At 38.6% G+C, this 23,198-nt stretch overlaps 2 protein-coding genes across 8 annotated transcripts in view; one reads left to right on the top strand and one right to left on the bottom strand.

Moving 5' to 3' along the window:
* Nucleotides 1–6,568, top strand: part of ZPBP (zona pellucida binding protein) — a 261,637-nt gene extending 255,069 nt beyond the window's left edge. The window contains exons 11-12 of one of the 2 annotated variants that reach the window (XR_008626247.1): nt 2,211–2,291; nt 5,668–6,568. The gene's annotated coding sequence lies outside the window, so the exon portion shown is untranslated. The remainder of the gene's footprint in view (nt 1–2,210; nt 2,292–5,667) is intronic. The other variant, XR_008626246.1, reaches the window with a different exon arrangement.
* The window catches only part of VWC2 (von Willebrand factor C domain containing 2), a 150,465-nt gene that overhangs the window by 83,526 nt on the left and 43,741 nt on the right, over nt 1–23,198 (bottom strand). The window lies entirely within an intron of this gene.

Here is a 23,198-nt window from a genome sequence, read left to right as displayed (position 1 = left end):
TGCCCCAGCACCCATTTCCTGGTAACAGACCTTACTGCCTGGGCCCTCGCCACAGCTTTGACTTTAGGAAGACATGATTTGATCCTAGAAATCATTCATTTGGGAAAACAGCTGCAACAAAAACTTAGCTTGGAACCACCAGATCTTCTTTGAATGCTTCTAACTTTAGGCTCTAGAGACATGGGACGTCACGATTTGAAACATGTGGTTCTCACCCCTAACGAGTTCATGTCAAAGACCCCGTTTGTGAAGTGGCTTTATTTCTGCACGCAGCTCTTTCCTCTCTGGCCATTTTCAAATATTACAAATTCCCACTTGCATGGATCCAACATACATAGTCCTCAGCCTTCTAACCATGGGTACCACATGAGAGATCTCTGGCAACAGACAAAGAAAACCTCTTTTTTTTTTGGCTCTTGTTTGAAGGTGGTTATCCTCCAGCCAGATCTTGTCCAGGTGAAACCTCCCCTAGGTTTCTCAACAATTATTATGTTGGTTTCTCTCTGCTTTAATCATGAGAATGTGAAACATCATTCAGTTCAAACAAGAAATTTTGGAGGGATAAAAGACATTTCTTAACAAGCGAAGCTTTGGTTGTCCTCAAATTTGATGGCATTAGAGCATGTTTTAAACGAGCATATAAATTAAATGACGTCGCATATTGTAAGTTATCCCCATTGCTGCAGAAGTACCATGGTATCAATTAGACCTCAGGGGACACACAGGCCAAATTTAAATTCTGCCTTTCATTCTTATATTGGTGCTGCCATAATAAAATATCACAGACTGGGTAGCTTAAATAACAGAAATTTATTTCTCACAGTTCTGGGGGCTGGAAATTTCCAGATGCAGATCCAGGTGGGTTCTTGTCTGGTGCGGGCTCTTGTCCTGGCTTACAGACAGCTGCCTTCTCACTGTGTCCTCACATCACAAAAAAGACAGGGAGGGCTCTGGGGTCTCTTTATCTTCTTACATAAAGGCCCCACTCCTATCAGAGAAGGGCCCTACTATTGGGAAATCATTTACACTTTATCACCTCCCTCACAGGCCCTATTTCTAAATTCTGTCACACTGGGGATTAAAGCTTCAATATACAAATTTTAGGAGGACACAATTCAGTTCCTAGCACATCTTAACAGTTGTGTGACTTTGGGCAACTTATATATCACCTCTTAGCCTTGTTTTCTGATTTGTAAAATGTACATTATATTGATTTCATAGTGTTACTGTAAGGCTTAAATGATTTAATATAAGTAAAAAAGCTCCTGGAAAATCCTGGAAACTTTTAGGTCCTAAAAAATAAATTGTAGCTATTACTATGTCCCTTGTAACCTTATGAGGATGTTGGTTAATCCTTCCCTCAAAACAATGCTTGTACAGAGCCACGTTCTACTCCAAGGGCATCGTCTACTCAAGCGCTGTAGGATGCTCTGCAGCCTGTCCCAGAGACACAGGCCCTCCTGTGCTAGCCCTGGGAGAACTCTAGCTGTGAGCACTCACATCCTCAGCACGGCAGCCTCCTGGCTCCCATCCTCCACTGACAAGATCCCAAGAGATCGGAGTCTGCTTCAATCCTACTGTCTCCTGACCCCACTCTGTCAACATCTGTACTCCCCTAAAAGTCCAATTAGTTATTCCTAAGGAAATGAAAAAGTGCACCAATCTGCTGGAAAAAAAGTAAGAGATAATAGATAAGTCTCATTATGTGTTTAACAGAATATTGTTCAAGAATCTCAAGTGAGAAATGTCTCACATCCATAGAGCGTTTTGCCTTTTATGGTTGTGTGCTCCCAGCATGTACTTACGTTACTGAGGTTATAAGCCCTGCCTCTGCCTCCTAATTCACACAAGCTGGCATTAGATGGGGGGATAGGGAAGACAGCCTTCAGGATCTTCAGTCCTCTGTCCACCTAGCTAGAGTGAACTCAATACTTGGGCCAGACCAGTCCATTTGGGACTTGCACATCTGGACTGGATAGCATTGACTTCCCTTCGAATTGCTTCCACTGAGCTGCATGTGACACTATCCCATCAATGTACAGGGAAGAAAGTTATAGGCAGATGTTTGAACTTTATGTTTGTATTTTCTGTAAGGATTTGAAAAAATTTTTCATTATATCATAAGGACTAATGGAAAAATTTCTCTCAGGTCTCAAAATAAGAAATAAATATGCTCCTCCTAGGCAACACATCTTTATTTTTATTATCAGCATCGTGGATTGTGCGATCGATTAGATTTCCACCCCCTCGGCTACTGGAAAATTCAAAATGAAATTTGTATTCCATCTCTGGTAAGTAAGTATTTGGAAAGCATTTGGAGGCATAACCTTGCCATTCAATATATCTTTTTTCCTTCTTCCTCTCAAATCTCATAACTTTAAAATTTTTCCCTCACAAAATGCAAGTGATTCCCTGGAGACTGTGAATCCAGCAAGTGCCATGACTGATCAGACGGCCTGAGTCCATGTCCAGAACTCTCCCCATGACCTCCCCCGGCCTTCAGGGATTCCAAGGCAAAACTCAAAGTGAAAGATCCCTCTTCTGTTTTAAGCTAATAAGGGGGGACCCAAAAGTCCTTCACATGTTCTGGGGACACTTACACTATTGCCTGACACAGTAGGCACATCATCGAGGTGACTTGTTATTGGTTTCCTTGCATTTAATACCAGGTTTTGCAAAAGATAGACACAATTTTCAGCAATTACTCTAAGAATGTCTAAATTTAATTAAGTTCTATTCCTCAAGCCAATATCCAAAATGTTTGCATGGTTCATTGAGTCTCACAGTGCTCTGGTTATTTAAATATTCCCTCATTGAATATCACAGTTGCAATTCTTAATTTAAAGTCTGCACATCTCTATGGAATATGTTTAATAAAAATGTTTGAAAAGAACTGGGTCATTTTGGTTAAGGTTCTCAACTCACTTCAATAGTTGCCACATATGATCATCTGTAAAGTCAATTTTTAATGTCACACAAATCAAATAAGTTAAACTTCAAAGACTAAATTTCAAGCATTTAGTGACTATATACTTCAGTAATTTGTTGTGCACACATTCTCATGATTTTTGACATTTTGTTCAAGGGTAGGAAAAAGGTGGTGTCAAACTCTGATCTAATTGTGACACATCAAGTGAGGATGCTCTCTGAGAAGAATATATGATACAACTTACTAAAGAAACCAAACCAATCTACATATATCTACAACTAAACAGTGGTTTGGTTTCTTTTGTAATGTATCTATATTCTTTGCATACAAAAAACCTAAAAGATGTTTTCTAGGCCTCAAGAAAGATTTTGTATAAATCCATGCACACCTAGGTATAGATTTTATTTATGTATTTATTTATTGAGATGGAGTCTTGCTCTGTTGCCCAGGCTGGAGTGCAGTGGGGAGATCTCAGCTCATTGAAACCTCCGCCTCTGGAGTTTAAGCAATTCTCCTGCCTCAGCCTCTGGAGTAGCTGGGATTACCGGCACCTGCCACATGCCTCACTAATTTTCATAGTTTTTTTTTTTTTTTTTCAGAGACAGAGTTTCACCATGTTGGCCAGACTGGTTTTGAACTCGCTACCTCAAGTGATCTGCCCACTTCTGCCTCCCAAAGTACTGGGATTACAGGCCTGAGCCACCATGCCCAGTCCACACTTAAGTATAGATTTTAAATATCATTTCACTATAAGTCACAGACCAAAAATTTAAGTGTAAAAATATTAATGCAAACCATCAGCCTACACATTTATCTCTTAGTTCATGTTAGTAGAAAAAAATTCAATTTGGTTTTACAAATATGAATACAATTATTGATTGAATGTATCTGCCTAAAATATTCTATCCAAATTAAATTTGATGACGTGATGCCATATGGAATAATCTGAGAACAGCAACACAGACTTCTGTCTGAACTCAGAATGAAAACAAATTAACTAGCAAACTCCCTTTCTCTGGCTTCTATTCGTTATCATTTGCAAATTATGATTTAATGCCTAGGAATCAATAACCAGAAAATTGTATTTTCTTCTAAAGCAATTTAATTTATCATTGTTTGTTTTTATAAGAAATTTAGTCATGATACCATGACTTTTTGTTTCATACAATTAAAAAAATGGTCGTTATAACAAATTCGAAAAATATATAAAGAAGAAGCAAAAGGTTCAAAGAGAGATAGCTAATGCCAATAGTTTATAATTTCCTTCCAGTATCAATCAATCCATCAATCATACATTTTACTTATAAATTAAATTGCTTTAACACAATGCTGCCAAACCCTAAAGTGCACGTGGACGCAACACAAGTTGCCACACCACTTTTTCAGTAATTCTCCACTGAGCCCCTTCTGTAATTTTCCATTTCTTCATAGGCTCCAAGTTTCTTTTTTGTTCTTCCTTTTTGTTCCCTCTCTGTCCTCCTTTTAAAAACCTCAGCCACCTTGGTCTTAGTTGAAGTTGAGCTCAGTTTATACTGGATTGTCTCCCTTACTGCAGCTGTCTGAATACAATCCGTCTTGCCCTCTTTAACAAGTGTTCAGTCCTGATTCTCTTTAAAAATTACTGACCCTGGTCATCCCAGCCCCCACCATGCATGTAAGAAAATTTGCACCCAAGCCCACATGTGTCACTAGCTTAAATACTGAGAAAGAAAAGAAACTTCATCTGAGGAATGTGAGCCCCCTTTAATTATCAGGACTAATTACATCAGTCACCTCTCATTCCTCCTTGAACTAAATAATTACTGCTTGAAGCCACTTGCTAGGTGGGCTCTGGACTAACTGATGTCCAGTAGCCATAAAATGCCATACGCTGGACACTATGTCCTCTACCCTATAGTTCAACAATGAATAGCCAATCACTGACCAATGTTACCGCTATAAACCAGTGAGAATTCTAGGCAAACAACTTTGTATCAGGGCACTCTTTGTCCCCATTTGCCTTTAAGAACCTGTCTGTAACAAAGGAGCGCTCCCCAAGGCAACTTGGAATTGTGTCCTAAGCTGCTGTGTTCAACCTTGACCCAAATACACTCTCTATATTAATTTTTCCTCAGCTTCTATCTTTAGGTTGACAATATCTCCCCCATCCTGGCCTCCACCACCACCACACACAGTTTAGATTAACAACTGTATGCAGAGGGTGGCTCCAGGTCTTCTGACTCACAAGCATTTACAGCCAAATTTCCTGTCTCCATGTGAGATCACGACTCCAATCCTTGGGGCCTCCAGCCAGTCCCAAACACCCAGAATCACATGGCATTGCCTGTCTGATATTACTCTGGGATTTGCTTCTTACTTGATTTCTAGCACCTGGGGAATTTTATTTTTTCCAAACTAAGCTAGATATTTTAAAGGCAAATATATTCAGCATTTACTCGGCATTTCGTGTTTGCAGTAGGAAGGATTCATGAACCTCAGCTCCATCTGCCACGTGACCAGAAACCCTATTTTCTACTGATAATTCAGCATATAATACAGACTGACACTCAGTAGGACTAACATATCTGTGGAATAATCCCCACTTGCTCATTCACTTGTTGCATGAATATATATTTACATAATTGGAGTCCTACTTTGATAGTTTTGTATCTTGTTTCCAGCATGGACTTCTTAATGTATGATGAAAGCTCTCTGCCTAGATTCATTTTCCATATAATTGAACTATTTGATTCCCACAGAGTCCCCGGGAAATGAATTAGCCACTGGGGATAATGAATAGAGGACAAGAGAACATGCCAATGAACTGCATCAGGTCAACCTTGAAGTTTGCCTCAAGGCCCACATAACCCACACGGTGATATTCAGCTAACCAGAACAGCCCTGCGCACAGATCAGAGAGGATTGTGGTGGAAAATAGAAGGGCTCCTTTACTCCCAAGTCTACCCATCAGCCTAGAAACCAGTAGAATCATTATCACTGCTGGTTTTGCTCAGCCAATACGCTTCCCATGGTATGAGATCAACTTTATGACTTCTGGATGTGATGATCCACAAGCCACCTCTGAAATTAACAGCTAAGCTGATGATCCTGCAAAACTTTATCTGCTTTGGTTGCTTTTAGTTCCTTTTTTCTAGTTGATCTTGAAACCTATATAGCTAAAAGTCATGAGCTAAACCATATATAACTAAATTCCCACTGCCTGACTTATAGATAGAATCTATAAGTTACGATGGTAAGTTGCTTACGTTGTTTTTCAGGAACTTGGGGTCAACTCTTGTCTGGTTCAAGCCATCTGAGACCACTGACCCTCCAACTGGACAGGGTTGATTCCCTGCAGCAATGTTCAATGAGTGATCTTCTAACATTAGAGGGACAAAAATATCACTCTCAGATGATGTTAATGATGCCATTTTGTGAAGATGTATCCCATAAAGAGCCATGAAGCTTGACTACATTTGCATGGACCAGTGATTACCTCATTTTTCCTCACTCCCAATCACCTTTCCTAATGCCTTGGACCACCTTGCTCCTCTCTCTCATAAATATCTGTAAGACCCCATCTTCAGGGAGGTGGATTTGAGAGGTGTTCTCCCACTTCCTTGTTTGGCTGCTTTGTGAATAAAATCTTTTCTCTACTGCAAAACTTGTTATCTCAGTGATTGGCTTATTGTGCAAGGGGCAGAACATGCTGGCTCATTATCACTTCCACATTCATCTTTCTGGCCTGGATCCCATCTCTGAATTCCAAACTCCAAATCTCTACTTGAAGAAGTTACTCAGACTTCTAATAGACTTATCAACTTATCACAGACAAAACTGAACTCTGCATCTCCCTCCACTACCTCCTGTTAAGCCCACATTCTTCTCTGTGTCAATAAACATCAATCCCATTCATTTAGTTGCTGACACTAAACTCCTTGCAGTTAACCTGGAAACCTTCCTTTCTCTCATGCCCAAATGCAATGCATCAGCACGTCTTATTAGCCTAACCTTCATAGTATCCTTTGATCTTTAGCCCTTACTCTGGTCATTTTGACTTCTGGACTTTTCACATTTCCAACTCAGGATGTACAGGGCTTATAGCTGCAATTCTGGAAGTGTACTTCTCCAGAGAAGACTTTTAGACTGTGATCTCCTTGGAGCAGGGTTGATTTCTGATCCATACTTTTAACCTTAGAGCCTAGTGAAGTGCCTGGAGGTACTTGGCAAATGACCAAAGAAAGCTAAATGACAACTGGACAGAGCACATTGCCAAGAAGTGAATATAGCTTGACAAAGTCTTGGCAATGTAGAATTTTACCTGAATGTTGTTAAACACAGTTGATGAGAGGCTGTTGGCTTGGACCAGCCTCCTGCACTAGGCCCCAGCAGACCAGACCAGACCAGAATAGACAGACTTGTGCTAAGTGCCATGGAACCAAACAGAAGTTTGAAATGGGTCAGTTTTCCTAAAAAACAGGAGATTTCAGTCAACCTGGTTCAGCACAATAAGGAAGTTCCCTCTGTTTTAACCCTGTAAGGAAAGTAACTTTCAAATGACCAATACACTTTTTGTTCCCTGTTTCTGCTTCCTTAAGTCCTTTCTGCCTATAAAGCCAACCTCCTCTGATCAGCTCATAGGAACCTCATTCTATTTCTCAGAAAATAGAGAATAGAATTCTCTATTTCTCAGAAAACAGAATGAGGTTCTATTTCTCAGCAAATTCTGTTTCTCAGAAAATAGAATGAGGTGATGCTCAATTCTAGAATAGCAAATAAAAGCCAATTAGATCTTTAAACAAAATTTCTTATAATTTTGTCTTTTGATGTGGTAAAGGAATATCCCACTCTTTTGTATCCCTAAAAACAGCTTACAGCAAAGACTCACCCCTCTCATATGATTTAGATGTGTGGATGCCCCCTTGTTCCCTGTGAAAAAGACAAAGACCTTGCAAATTCCCATTTTTCTGCCTCATAAATAATTAGCTGAACTGCTTTGTCCCCACTGATCAACTGAACAAAATGCTTGTTAACCTTCCTCCAGGGACCCCTCAGCCTGAGCAGCCGATGCCCCTCCTGAGAACAGGCTGGCCTCAGGGAAAATATTATCTGACGATGCTACTTTTTCATCTCAATTCCCCATGCCTGGTTCTTTCTAGCCTTGTTGACTCCTGTCTGTGAAAGAAAGAAACTCTTTTTGCCTAAGTTCTGGAGTTGCTTAAAGATCTTCTGTTCTTCCATTTACAATAGTCTTTTATTATTGTAAAAATCCTTTTGAATAAAAGTCTCTTCTTGCTAAGTTTGGGTTTATGTTTTTATTTTGCGGTTGATCACCTTGTTGACAGAACTGAATGCTTCTTATCACTGCCAGAGTCAGGAACTCTTCTCATTGTAGCTAAAACATGGCCAATGAGCCTTTGCCCTCCCACCTCCAGTACCTGGAAATTGTTGCTTCCTTAGTGTCTGTTTCACTGGGGGTAGCCCTCAGTACGAGGAGTGTCTCCTTACACTGAGTGAAACTCTGCCACCTGTATATTCTACCCATGTGCGCCCTATCATGCTATGCAGAATAAATCTACTTCCTTTTCCACAAAATAAGCACTCAAGTATCGTAATATTTCTCCCCTGAAGTCCCTACATGTTCTCCAGGTTAATAAATATGTTTGTTACAGCATTCCTGAATTCTAGTGTTCAGAGAGCATGTAATAGTCCTTTTTACAGTTGCTTGAGAAAAAATAAAAAATTCAAATTACTGACAGTCTAAAACACAGGGTTTAACATTTCAAAAAACAAAATCCGCATCAAAATAATGAGAATGACTTCAAAAAGCAATGAGAAATTTACAAAAGAAGATAGCCACCACCATAAGCCCTTAGGAGAAGAGCAAGTGGCTGGAGATGGGCACCCTCAACTTGGAGCCACAGGGAGCTTCTGGAGGTGTTTTGTCACTTCTTCAGCCAAAGCCAAAGAAGAGTGATTACCACCTTAGATGCAGACAAGCATGTGGCACTGTATTGGGCTTGCTAAAACAGTCATGTCTGGGTGGAGGCTGGGTAATTAACAAACTTTCCAGAAGGTATGAACAACTGAATAGAAAGAAATAGTGTGGCACTATTCACAATAGCAAAGACTTGGAACCAACCCAAATGTCCATCAATGATAGACTGGATTAAGAAAATGTGGCACATATACACCATGGAATACTATGCAGCCATAAAAAAGGATGAGTTCATGTCCTTTGCAGGGACATGGATGAAGCTGGAAATCATCATTCTCAGCAAACTATCGCAAGGACAAAAAACCAAACACCACATGTTCTCACTCATAGGTGGGAATTGAACAATGAGAACACTTGGACACAGGAAGGGGAACATCACACACCAGGGCCTGTCGTGGGGTGAGGGGAGGGGGGAGGGATAGCATTAGGAGACATACCTAATGTAAATGACAAGTTAATGGGTGCAGCACACCAACATGGCACAAGTATACATATGTAACAAACTTGCACATTGTGCACATGTACCCTAGAACTTAAAGTATAATAATAATAAAAAAGAGAAAAACTGAAAGAGTAGCGTTAAATAAAACTAGCCCAGGAAAATTACCATCAGACTGTGGACAGGAATAACAATAATAATACAAGGTGAATTAACAAATTTTGAAATCAAATCCCAGCAGTACAACATGTGATAAAGTCTAGATACCAGAGAAACCAGAGACTTCTGACAACAGAGAGCCCTCATCACCCCCTAGTGAAGAGCAAATTCTTAAGGAAACAACTTCTGTTCCAGGACTCCTACTTGTTAAATATTTTTTTTTTCAAATTTTAAAGATTAATAAAAGATTCTACAACTTGCCAAGGACAAAAAGGATAATGCCTAAGATTTCTTCCTGGAGACTTTGAAAAGGAAGAGAACCACAGGGAAGAGCTGAACAGTCAAAAGAAAAAAGCAAGTTTCCACTACAAGTACTACATTCAGTTATGTTGACTTTTCTTTTGAAGGAAGAAAAATATAGAGTAGTTGGAAGACATGAAAAAGAAAATCTGTAAACACAGTCCCATGGCTGTAAAAAATCTTCCTAAGCAGCAATAGAGATCTGAGAACGACTGAAAAAATTACAATAACCCAAAAGATAGTTAATGACACACAAATCAATCAACGTGAAGTTCTGCTTCCAGGTAGCAGATAAAGAGTCTCCAGAGATGGCCATTCCCATCCTAACAGAAAGAGCTGGATAAACTGTGAAACCACAGGCTCTTGTTGTAATTGTTGTTTGTTTAATGTATTTACTCATTAGAGAGCTGAAGATGCAAAGAGATCCAGGTGGACTAAATGCAGAAAGGCATAACACAGCTTGCATTCCTCACTGGCAATGTGAAGGGAGAGGAAGAAGGCTGTTTAGGCAGGGCTAAGGAGAAAGGAGACAATGGGATCACAAACTTCAAAGGGCATGTGTAGGCTGGCGTGATGCGTTAGACTCCAGAAGAGCACCAGCCATGGAATGAGTCTGCAGCCAAACATCAGCCCTTTCCCATGAGCTTCAACAAATGAACAGGGATATTAGGGGAAGGGCACGAATGCCCAGATACCCTGCCAGGCTGCCAGAATCTTAACTGGGGGTGCTATGGATGCCTCCATGGGACACAGAGGAGAGAGAGGCCACTGAAGAACTGGGACTCATGAGCAAAGCTGGAGAACAAGGAACTCCCTAGAAACCCAAAACTCTGGCAGGTTGTAAATGGGGAGAGACTCTAAGAGTTCAGAAAGCTGGTCACTGGGATATTATTTTCTAAAAAACCTCAAGTCACATTGGCGTTCAGATTCTAAGCACTGCTAAAGAGAAATCCTGATACAGCCTTGCAAACATTTTAAGCCAGTGAAGAATTGTTTTAAAATATAGTGTATTAACAGAAAGTTGAGGTACAATAAGGCCAACAGATCAGGAGACAACTCTCATTGCAAGATAGTTCATTACTCATAGGTCCCAATAGAAGAGGGACACCACCCTCAGGGGACCACTGGGAAGCGGCAGGGTTAGCCATGAGGCAGAGAGAGTGAGAGGAGCTGTGGGCAAGAGCCTTGGTGTGGGTTCCGTGGGAAGGAATTGGTAGAGCAGAGCAAGCAGGCTTAGCATTGACTAGTCTGAATCATTTCAGTGGGCTGTGGGGCACCCGGGCTATCCCTGGGACCTGGCCCTAGGTGAGTATTAGGGCAGGGTACAGTGGCCCAGAGTGTAAGAGCCTGCTTACAGGACAACCAGGAGGTGGTTGAGGGAGTGGGCTCTGGATTGGTTGCTTATATTTGAAAAGCCTGCTCTCTGTCAAGTTGTTTACAACCTCTCAGAACTGATTAACCGTGAGAGAGGCCATCCGTCTAGCAGCAGTGAGGCTCCAGATGTCAAAGTATCAGAATACAAAAAATAAAAGACATGGTAAATACAGAACTAAGTCTAACTACGCAGCAGCACAGCCCAGACCCAGCTCAACACACACAGGATACCACCACACCCCACTAGAATGGACAATTTTAGAAAGACTGACAATACTGAGTGTTGGTGAGGATGTTTAGCAACTAGAACACTCACATATTGCTGGTAGGAGTGTAAAATAGTACAAACCCTTTGAAAATTAGTAATTTCTTGTAACTTTTCACATTGACCTACCCCATGACCCACTCTTTAGTGTTTACTTGCAAGCCATAGAAGTGTATGTCCACAAAAATCCTGGTGCAAAATATTCATAGCACTTTATTCATTATAGTTCCAAACTGAAAAGGAACCAAAGATCCATAAGGAAAAGAATGCACTTACAAATTATGGTTTATTTGTACAACGGAATACTACTCAGCCAAAAAAGGAACCAAAATACAAATAGGCACAGCACGGATGAAACTCAAAAATATTATGCTGACTGAAAGAAGCCAGATATAAAACATCTCATGTAAGATTCTGCTTACATGATGTCTCTGAACAAGCGGAAATAATCTAGAGAAAGAAACTGGAAGTAGGTATTTCTGGCAGGTAGGGTGGGATGGGAATTACATGGTAATGTGCATGAGGGCACATTCTGGGATGATGGCTGGTGGAAGTATGTAACTATCAATACTTAACTGAATGATCAAGATTTGTGCATTTTATTGTATGTAAACCGTGTCTCAATAAAAGACTTGATCAGAATATATAAGAAAGCAAAATGCATTCTGAAAAAACAAAGACCAGTAAGTATTGCATTTTACAGTAAAATACTAAATGGTAAGATATAATGGGGTGTCCAGAGAAGGCTATACTAATGCCCAATTTAGAGAAGTCCCCTAAAAAAGAGGTGAGACATGAAATAAACAGGCCATTATTAAGAGGAGCCTTAGAATTGCTCTTGTACCTGGTGGACCTTTTAAATGGTGATTATTATTAATACAATATAACTGTAAGAATGGTAGAAAATAATGGCATAATAAATCCTAGAAAATGAATTTAATAACATGCAATTACCTCCCATCCAATACAAAGAAAAATAAAAAGTTATTGTTTTATACAACATAGAAATAAAAAGAGACAACAAAGGCTAGTTACAATATTGAACATATTGGAGAATGGGGTCCTATACAAATAAAATACCAAAATGGGCTGGACTTTTCTATAAAAAAGAAGGCACTTCCTGGAATTAATATGAATTTAAAAAAATTTTAAAGTATGTCAAACAACTTTGCTAACTATACAATAACACTTAAAGTCAAAATGCATTATATAAATACTAAAAAATGGGCACAGCTTCACTCTACTAGCATGAGTATAAAAATGTCAGAATTGACAATAAAAACTCGAGAATACAGAAAAGTACTTAAAATCTAAACATACAAATATGTGAGTCCTATTCATAAGCACAACTGCAATATGACATAACTAACTGTATTAACAGAATATACAAAATCATACAAAGCAAGAAATAATTTTAAAACTTCAAAATTGTAATAAGCATATGTCAAAACTTGGGAATATTATGAAAATGAAATGTGTATTCTTATGTATAAGTGTATATAAGCAATTAATAAAACAATTATGAATAAACCATTTTTTCCTGACTTGGAATACTGAACATGCTAAAGATAAAAATTTTGCCTAAGAAAATACACCAAATTCATATAATCATAAATTTATCATAAGGCATAAATGATACATGGTACTTGCTAGGAAAAAAAAGTATATTTATATAGTCCACCCATCAGGGGCCAGAGTCTGTTAAACGACTTAGTTATCTTTTGTGATAATATTTTCAAACATTTGAAACATCAGTTAAACATATAAGAAATCTATTAAAAACCTTTTAAATGAAACCACCAAAAATTTCCTACCAGATTTGTAGTATACAACAAGACATTAATATTTAAAAGTATTACTGGTTTTGACATGTAGTATTTATTTTGTTTCTAAACAGCACATAATTTTAGTATGATTTCTTCTTTAAGCAAAAATGATTAAGACAATATTTTTTTCTACTGAAATTTTTTAGGACATACATTTGTGCACTTCTAAAGACTCTGGCTTGTTCATCTGCAATGCTATAGTTAGAACCACACCTGTATATAACAGGGTCTTGACTGAAAATTATTGAATGACTGTCTGTGAGTCTCACCTTTTTCAGTCCACTAGTTTTTTTGAGGGACCTAATGCATGATCCTTTTTTAAAAAATGTTCTAAGATGTTTTAAAGGAGATTATTCTTTTTTGGATACAAAATTTTATATGTGAAAATAACTCACTTGTTAAAGATTTCTTGTGTCTTCATTTTCTTGGAGACTAAAAGTGGAAGACTTCTGGTAATGGTGATGGCGTCACTGAAAAACTGTCCCCCAGATAGCAGTGATGAAAACCAGACAGAAGGAATAATTATTGGAAGGTATCAGAAAGCCACCAAAAGCAGGCAGAAAACCTAGCAGAGTTTACTCTAAACAGACGATTACAACAAAGGGTAAGAATCATGAGTTTGTGGCTTTTTTGCCTGTGGTGGGTTTTTGTCAACCCTTTCTTTCTACTGGAGTCACAGGAAATCACAGTCTTACTGCCTCAAGGACAGAGTCAGATTTGGCAGAACAGTTGCAAATATGGGGGTGGTGGGGATCACTGAAGTAAGAAAGCCAAAGGAAGGGTAAGACTCCAAATCAGTACAAACTGCCTGTAACTCTGGCCAACCGAGGAATAAGCATGTACAGTGAGGAGTCTGAGGAGGTGGCCCGAAAGTAGGTGTAAATGTGAGAAGAGTCTATCATTAAAGGACAAAAGTGCATTAAGAAACATCAGTTTCTTGTTGCTGTTTTGATTGTACAACTTTCCCAACTCACCTGCAGTTCAGGTAATAGAAAGCAAAGCCTTACAGCTGGGATTAGTAGAGCAGCTGGGAAGTGAGGAGGAGCACATGGAAGCAAGGAAACAGAAAATGGCTGGGCCCAAAATGCCAGCATAAACTGCACAAGTACTTTGCTTGACCACTAACCTTCACAGGCACAGTGAATTCTGAAGAGGTCCAGGCCAATTTAGAAGCAGCTGTAAGCAAAAAGAACTAGGCAAATAATAGAGGAAATCTATATCCACACTGTGGTTCCAGGCAGGAGTAGAAAACCATCAATCCTCAGAAGAAACAACAACAGAACCCAGAGTTGCTGCAATGTATCAACAAAATGTATGCCCCATACTGAGGGAGAAAAAACTAAAGAAATGGACTCCAAGAGAGCCTAGATGTTGTGCTCTGTAGACAAAGCCTTCAAAGTAGCTATTAAGGGATGTTTAAAGATTTTAAGGAAAATGTGATCTTAATGAGTCTTAATGAGTGAGAGATAATCAACATGAAGAAATGAAAACTATAAAAATGATTTTATGGAATTTCTAGAATTGAAAAGTACAATAACTGAAATGAAAAACTCATTAAATTAACTCAACAGATGATTATAGAGGGCAGAAGACAGAATTAATCAACTTGAAGATAAACCAGTATAAATTATCCAATGTAAAGAACAGAAAGAAAAAAAGATACAGGGAAAATAAACAAATCCTTAAAGACCTGTGGGATAAAATAAGAAGTTTTCATATGTATAATTTGGGCTTAGGAAGAGGAGGAAAGAGAAAAAGAAACAGAAAAATAACTCAGTAAATAATGAATGAAAATTTCACAGATTTGGAGAATTTTGCAAGGTAGGAAATACAAGATTAATAAAAATCGAATATATTTCTATACTGAAGGAACAAACAACTGGAAATTGAAATTAAATTTAAACATTTCCATTCAATATTAAGAATAACAAAAGATATGCAAAACCTGTATAATAAAAACCATAAATATTATTGAGAGAAATTTTAAAATATCTAAATAAATGAAGAGATATGCCATGTTTGTAGACTGAAAAACTCAATCTGGTTAAGATGTCTGTTTTTCCAAAATTAATCTGTAAATTAAATGCAAACTCAACCAAAATCAAAACAGGGTTTTTGTAGAACCTGACAAGCTAAATTTAAAATATGCTGAAAATGCAAAGGCTAAGGGAATTTTAAAAAATAAAGTTGGACACCTTATAGTACTTAATTTCAAGGTTTACAATAATTCTAGAGAAGAGTCTGACATTGGCATAAGGATTAACTTATAGATCAATGGAAAAGAATAAATGGTTCGGAAAAAGGTCCCCACATATGGTGAATTGATTTTTGACCAAAAAAAGTCAAGATAATTCAATAGGAAAAAGGTAATCTTTTCAAAAAATGGTACTGAAACAACTAGATATCAATATGAGCAAAAGCAAACATCAACTCTTATCTCCCTCCATGTACAAAAAGGTACATGGAGATAACATCAACTCTTATCTCCCTCCATGTACCCAGAAAATAAATCTGAGAGCTAAAATTACAAATTTCTGGAAGACAATGTAAGAGAAACTTGTGACCTTGGATTAGGCAAATATTTCATAGACAGGACCAAAAAGTAAGCCATAAAAGAAAAATTGAGAAACTGAACTTTATCAAAATTAAAAACTTCTGCTCTTCTTAAAAGATATCATTAAAAATGAAAAGGCAAGCCACAGACTGAGGGAAAATGCCATATACACATATACTAGATGAAGGATTTGTATTAACTTTTTCAAGTCAATAACAAGAAATATGACAGAATAACAATAACAATAAAAAGAATAACAATAAAGAATGAGCCAAAGATTTGAACAGGCACTTCAAAAATAGGACATAAAAATGGCTATCAACAACATGAAAAGATGCTCATCACTGGTGGTTATGGAAATGCACATTAAGGTGCACTAGATCTCTTAGACCTTCTAAAATTAATCTCTGTCAGTACCAAGGCAACCAAGGCAATATCAGTGTAATATCACATTTCACAAGTGCTGTTTTGACCTACATTTGATGTCATGGCTGAAAACTTTCAATTCCTTTATGCAGGCAGTTTGCTAAGCCACCACCACATCTACTTCCCTTACTAGGCACTAACACTGCTGAATTATAATAAACACATACCCAACTGCCGGGGGCCCCAGGATATTTAGGGCCCAGGAATGGACCTTCTTATTTGGAATTATTCAAAATGCCCAATGTCCAGGGATCCCAGCTAGCTCCACCAAGCTCACTCCACCCCGCTTGCCATACAGAAGATTATATTTTCCTTTAAATCTTTAAACATACCCTAATAGCTACTTTGAAGCCTTTCTCTGCAGAGTCCAACATCTAGACTCTCTCAGAGTCAGTCTCTTTAGTCTTTTTTCCTTCCGTATGGGGAGTACATTTCGTGGTTGTATAATTCCAGCTTGCTGTTACCCTGTCCCTGGATGCAGCCCACTGTGTAGCCCAAGTGGCAGCCTCTTCTCTTTCAAAGCTGTAACCAAGAGTTCTGTCTTTCATCTGTCCAAGTGTCCTTGTGTGATATCCTACCATTCAGAGAACCCATACTTGTAACTATTATCATGTAATTATAAAACAAACTGGAGCACTCATGCACTCCTGAAGGGAATGCTCAACAGAACAGCCACTTTGGAAAACTGTTTGACAGTTTCTTACGAAGTAAAACACATCCACTCACTCCCACAGTTCCATTCCCGGGAAGCTACCCAAGACAAATATAAACATATTTCTACACAAGGGCTTATCCATGAAAGCTCACAGGAGCATTATTCATACTAATCAGAAGCTTAAAATCTCAAATCTCCACCAAGTAGTAAATGAATGAAGTGTGCTGTGTCTATACAAGCGAGCACTGCTCAACAGTAAAAAGGAAGGGACTGATACAGGCAACAACATAGGTGAGCCTCAAAAACATCACCAAGTGAAAGAAGCCAGACACAAAGACTCACACTCCATGATTCTCAACTGAAATTCTGTAAAGCACAGGTTAAAAATAACCACAGTGATAATCCGAGCACTTTGGGAGGACAAGGCAGGCAGATCGCTTGAAGCCAGGAGTTTGAGACCAGCCTGGCTAACATGGTGAAATCCTGTCTCTACTAAAAATACAAAAACTAGCTGGGTGTGGTGGTGGGTGACCGTAATCCCAGCTACTCAGGAGGCTGAGGCAGGAGAATCAAATCGCTTGACTCCTGGAGGCAGAGGTTGCAGTGAGCTGAGATCCTGGCCCTGCACTCCAGCCTGGGCAACAGAGTAAGACTCCGTCTCAAACAAAAAACAAAAAACAAAAACCCACAGTGAGACAAAGCCGAGCACCAGCTGCTTGGGGCCAGGGCTGGGGAGAAAGGTGAGAAATAAACTGCACCTTTAAAAGGCAGGCTTTTAATTATATGTGAGGTCTACCTCAGTAAGCATGATTTATAAAAGAAGAAACTAAAAACACTACGTGATTGATATATGACAGGGCATAACTGCATTAACAATGGCAACTTTCTAAAACTTCAAAAGCTAGAGTTTTTTTTTTTTTTTACTTCGTTGAATACTGTAATGAAAGATTTCTAGTTGGAAAGAAATATGCAGCCAAAATAAAGAGAATTCAATTTTTTTAATGTCAAAAACTGTTAGGAATTTAGATTGACTTTAAAGTAGGTCTTCCAAAGTTCAACCATTCCTAGAGAAATTCCAACTGATGAAAGAGAAAGCACTACTGCCACGCTGAGAATTTTTTTATATTCATAAAAAGATGGGTTTATAAGAATATTTTTAAATTTTGACAATTATAGCTTCTATATTTATTTCTAGAATGTCACAGCTTGTTTAGATGCAATTATGAATATGTGCAACACAATCAAATTCAAGGGGACTTGTACTCTGTTGGTTTCTTAAGTTAAATCATGGTTTTTATGACACTCTGCTCCTGCCAAAATTTATCCAAAGTATGAGTCAAAAAATAATTGTACTTTTAACACTGAATTCTTTAAATAAATTTAAAATACAATTTGCAATAGCATTAGATGTTTTAACTCACAAAATCAACTTCCAAAAGCTTTTTTTTTCATCCAAGAATAGATTTGTTTTTAATTACTAACTTTGAAAATTACGGAATTGTTTTTCTACTTGAAGCATGTAAGACACTGATATAAAACTGACATTATTTAATGTTTTGCTGCTTTTTTCTTGTGCTATTGGAGTCAATATAGTAGCAGGATTTGTTTTACTTTTTGCACAACTATTAGAAAATTGCAGTTGAAAATGAGTCATGTTAATCTAGGGTAAAATTCTCATCTGCTACCAATGAGCATTCATGGTTCAGAGAGTGACAAGTAAATATTCCTTCTACTGCCAAGTGTGTTACATCATTGTCTTGAGATCCTCTTCTTACTGTAACTATTAACTTTTGAACGAGAGGCTGATGTTTCTTCAGCAAATTTATGTTTTCCATTTTGTTTGTATCTGGTCAGTGAGTTTACTGCAGCCTCCAACAATGACTGGGCAAACTGTGCATATTAAACACTCATCAATATCCTTGCAAAAGCAAAAATCAATATTAAAAGTTGGCTAAATGTCCTCTTTCCCTCCCTGCTTCCTTCCTCATTGCTAATGAAAGGATTAGTTGCAAAATGGAAAAGTTCGTAGAATGAGTTAGTTACTTTTGTTGTGATAATATTGGCTAACATGAAAACAAGCCCTTCGTTCAGCATCCTGGGCGGAGAGGGCTGGGCAGCTCATCTCCAGACTGTAGTTCCATAGGTGGTGCAGGCTGAAGGACAGCTCTTACCTGACCACGCTCATCACTACATAGAACTCTTGTCCCGCCAGCCTTCCTCAGCCTGTACCTGGGCTGCACCTATGAGGGATGACTGTCAATGTTCATCTTTTTGATAAGTTTCAGGTGCTAGATTTCTGTGTTTAATCAGGGATCACAAGGCATTGCAAGGATAAATGATGGGGAAGAGTCAATGTAAGTGAGGTACACTTTACTCTCTGCATTCCTGGTATGTGCAATGACCATATTTACATTCTTTAGACAATGAAACAAAAGTCAAATTCTTGTCAGTTCCATTAGAATTTTTGAACAAAATGTTACTAATGAAACATTTCAAGAGGACTTAGTTCAAAGACTCACTTGCAGTAACTGAACTTCATTTTAATCCTTTTTAAAAATAAATTTGTATTCCCTACAAAGTTCCTCAAAATTAGAATATTGGACAGAAATGAATTTCTTTAAAACAAATATCCATTTATTCTCCTCTGCTTATAAAATCGTAATGAATGAGCCCTTCCTTCAGGCTTTCATTACTCATGGGAGCCAGAGGGGAGAGTCTTAGCATCTTCATTATTCTGATGGTGTATTTTCAATAATGACTGCGGGCTGCCATGGTAATCATCATTCATGGTGCCTGGATTGTGGAGAAGTTGCCTGTGAGATGTTTCCAGCACTCCAAATGGGCTCAGAGCTACAGAGTGGCTGCGGGGTAGGGCATTCCTGAGGTATTAAAAGTAATGGCACTTACCTAATGTTTACAAGAGGTAAGAAATCATCATCAATCTCTTTAAGAGCTTCAGGGAGGTTGTGAGGGTCAATCTCTCTCAAAGTAATGACAGGAAGGTTGGTGTTTCTAATCTCACTTTATTTAGAAGGGATTAAAATCTTAGAAATATATTGTGAGAGACCAAAATACACCTCCCAAAATAGGGAGGATTGTTGAGCTGAAGACAATTAAGAAGAAGCAGATACAGGAAAGCTCAATGCCCTCCTTCTATTTAAAGGACATGGTGTTACAAAGACTAAAGGTACCCTACTTGTCCCCCTCTACCAGGGAGAACAGAGACCCTCCTGGACCTGAGATAGTACCAGAGGAGCCCACACTAACAAGCATCACAAACTAGTCTCTATCTGCCAGTTATTTGGCCTCCCCCATGGGCCCCCCTTAAGAGAATCAAAGTCCTTTTCTTTTGTCTCCTTACTTCTCTAAAAATTTACTGTTCCCTGTTATCAGCTGGAATTCAAAGCCACCTCTTTGAGAACTACTCATTCTCTGGGTATCTCCCACGTATGTATGAAATATACACGTGAATAAACTTGTTGGTTTCTCTTAACTTGCCTTTTGTAACAGGTCTCCTCACTACAAACCTATGTTATTTTTCCCCTACAATACAAAGAAACAGCATGCAGTATTTTACATTTTAGGCTGCACAGCATGGCCCGTGTTTTGGCTGCATGTCCCTCATGTTTCAGAGGACTTGGTCATGGAGAATGCAGTGTGAAATGAGCAAGTTCATAAAGGTGGCCTAGGAGTCATGTCACCCAAGACTGTGAGCGTCACAGCAGGGGCACACACAACGCTTTCTGTGAACACAAAGCTGAGACCTTGTGAAGCAGGAGGCAGGCATTTGTCTCCACCCTTGAACTCCTGTAGAGTTCCGTTTGTTCGAGAAGGGGTTTAAGGCATTCTGGATGGAGTAAGCAACAGAGCGAAAACAGGTGAACAGATGTATTGGCAGCTTTGTGTAGGTTCGATACAGAAGGAAGGGCTGGATGCAGCCATGGCAGAGGGAACTGCAGACCAGCGAGGAAGCTGTTGGATGCCAAGGTGTCTGTCTTCCCAAGGGGCTAGTGAGAGGGCTTCAAAAATTGAGTTATTAGGAGATCAGTGAAGTTTGGGTTTTGGGACATGTGTGACACTTTTTGTAAACATTAATCACATTTAATTTATTTGCTGAGGCTGTTGCCTTCCTTTACATAATATTTTATTTTAAAGGCAAATTCATATATATATGAATTCATATATATATGAATTTATATTTATATGAAGATATATATATTTTTATCGAATATATATGATATATATTGAATATATATTCGATATATATATCGAATATATATATATATAAAGGAGGCTGTTGCCTTCCTTTACATAATATTTTATTTTAAAGGCAAATTCATATATATATGAATTTATATGAAGATATACATATATATATATATTTATCTTCAATTTTACTTTCAATCTCCTTTCACAGATGAGGAAAGTGAAGTGCATGCAACACAGATGGCCCCGGCAGCAGGTCTAGCCAGATCCAGCTCCCTTGCTTCAGGGTCTACTCTCTCTCGGGGTCCTGCAGAGCCTCTATGCAGATTGGATGTTGCTCTGTTCCACTTTGGGGAAAGGCGATCAGCACCTTCTCTCAAGGGTCTTCAAGGAATAAAGGATGAATGTTTTAAGTGCTTAAAGACATCAGACTGGCATAAGATGGGGAAAAACAAGAAAATTTGTGAGTTAACTGGAGAAAAAAACAACTGTTCTTTCTGTGCACCCAAAATGGATCACTGAGTAACGATGTCTGAGACATTTATGCATTAGTGTCAAAGAATAATAGATTTTTAGTGTTGAAGGGCTCTTCAAATAATCTAGTCCAGTTTGGGAAATATTTCTCTGTGAATTTGGCTCCCCATCCTCTGAATACTTAAGTAATAGGAATTCTAATGACTAGAAAATTTTTCTTTGTATCACGTCCCAATCTGCCTTCTTTCAATTGCCATCCATTTTTAGCCATTCCCTCCTAAGATTACCTAGATGCGGACATGCTCAGCATTTGGTGGCTGTCTTTGGGATAAAGTCTAATGTATACTTTTGTACCTACCTTAGCCTGCTCAGGAGGTGACAAAATAGGTTCAAATAACTGCTATTTTTAACCAGTATTATAAGAATCAAGTTATAGCATAGGCTAAAATTCAGACACTCTTCAGAGGCATTTAATTCTTATTATCTGAAAAATTTCTGTTTTCCTAATTAATGAATTGGCAATGTTTTTCCCCCCATATGATAATGCTTTACTCAATGATGGCTGATGTGCTTTCAAAAGACACTCAGTGAATGTGTGATTAAAGATAAATCAGTTTGCGGCTGTCAGGATTGGCAAATTGTAACTGCTCTTAAGTGAAGGCATTTGTTTTAGAAAAGATGAGATGCAATTTTCAGAATTGGAGGTTTGTGGATACCTCCTGGGGTAATGGACTCTTTTATACCTGAAGTTTATCTTCCTGAAAGACAAATAAAAGGTTTGGGTTTTGCTGTTAGTGTAAGAGCAGAATGTGTCTTCTGATCAACAAAGAGGGTATTTTACATTCCCTGGAAGCTCCCACTGAAAATCCTTGCTAAGAATATTCATTGGCTTATTCTCCTGGAGACGGAGACAGATTGGGCAAGTCATCCACAGGGTTATTTGTCTTCACACTGTCTACCACTGACAGATCATTTCTACCAGAATGTGTTCCATGTAAGTGCTTTGGATGCAATTCAAGTTACCCCTGGTAATGGTGCCATTGATCATGCTGTGGATGTGGTAAAGATATCTGCCTTGGGATGAACAGCTTTATTGTATATTGTGACAATTGATTTCTCTTTTGCTGAAGACACAGGCTGGAGATATTTTAGAGCACTGTATTAATGACCAAGCAGCTTTTAACAGATGAATAATGGTGAAAGAGTATGAATGGATAATCTTCTAAAGAACAGAGGGCCTTGCCTGTGAAATAAAGCTGGAAATTTAACCTCTTCTGCAGCTTAGGGCCACTGCCTGAGACTGGGCAAACTGCCATAGTGTTCAGGCAACAAGTCTTAGAGGTTGATTGAAAGAAAATTTGGAGGTGGATATTACCTTTAAGAAACTCAATTTGGGGTGGAGTCCCAGGGGGCCAATGGCAGGGAGAAAGCAGTCTTGAGTGTCTGGATTCAACAGTGGGCTCTTGACTTCCTTAATCCTCATATTTAGCCCACAGGGAATGAATGGAAGATTGTCCCAATTTTGTAAGTGAAGAAACTGAAGAGGGGAAGCAAATTAGACAAGGTGACAGGGATAAAGCTAGAATGTGCCAGTCTAGCTCCAAAGCCAAGGCT

The sequence above is a fragment of the Pan paniscus genome, chromosome 6 (assembly GCF_029289425.2).
Source record: "Pan paniscus chromosome 6, NHGRI_mPanPan1-v2.0_pri, whole genome shotgun sequence".
In the NCBI taxonomy this organism is placed as follows: domain Eukaryota; kingdom Metazoa; phylum Chordata; class Mammalia; order Primates; family Hominidae; genus Pan; species Pan paniscus.
This window is presented reverse-complemented; position numbering and strand designations above follow the sequence as displayed.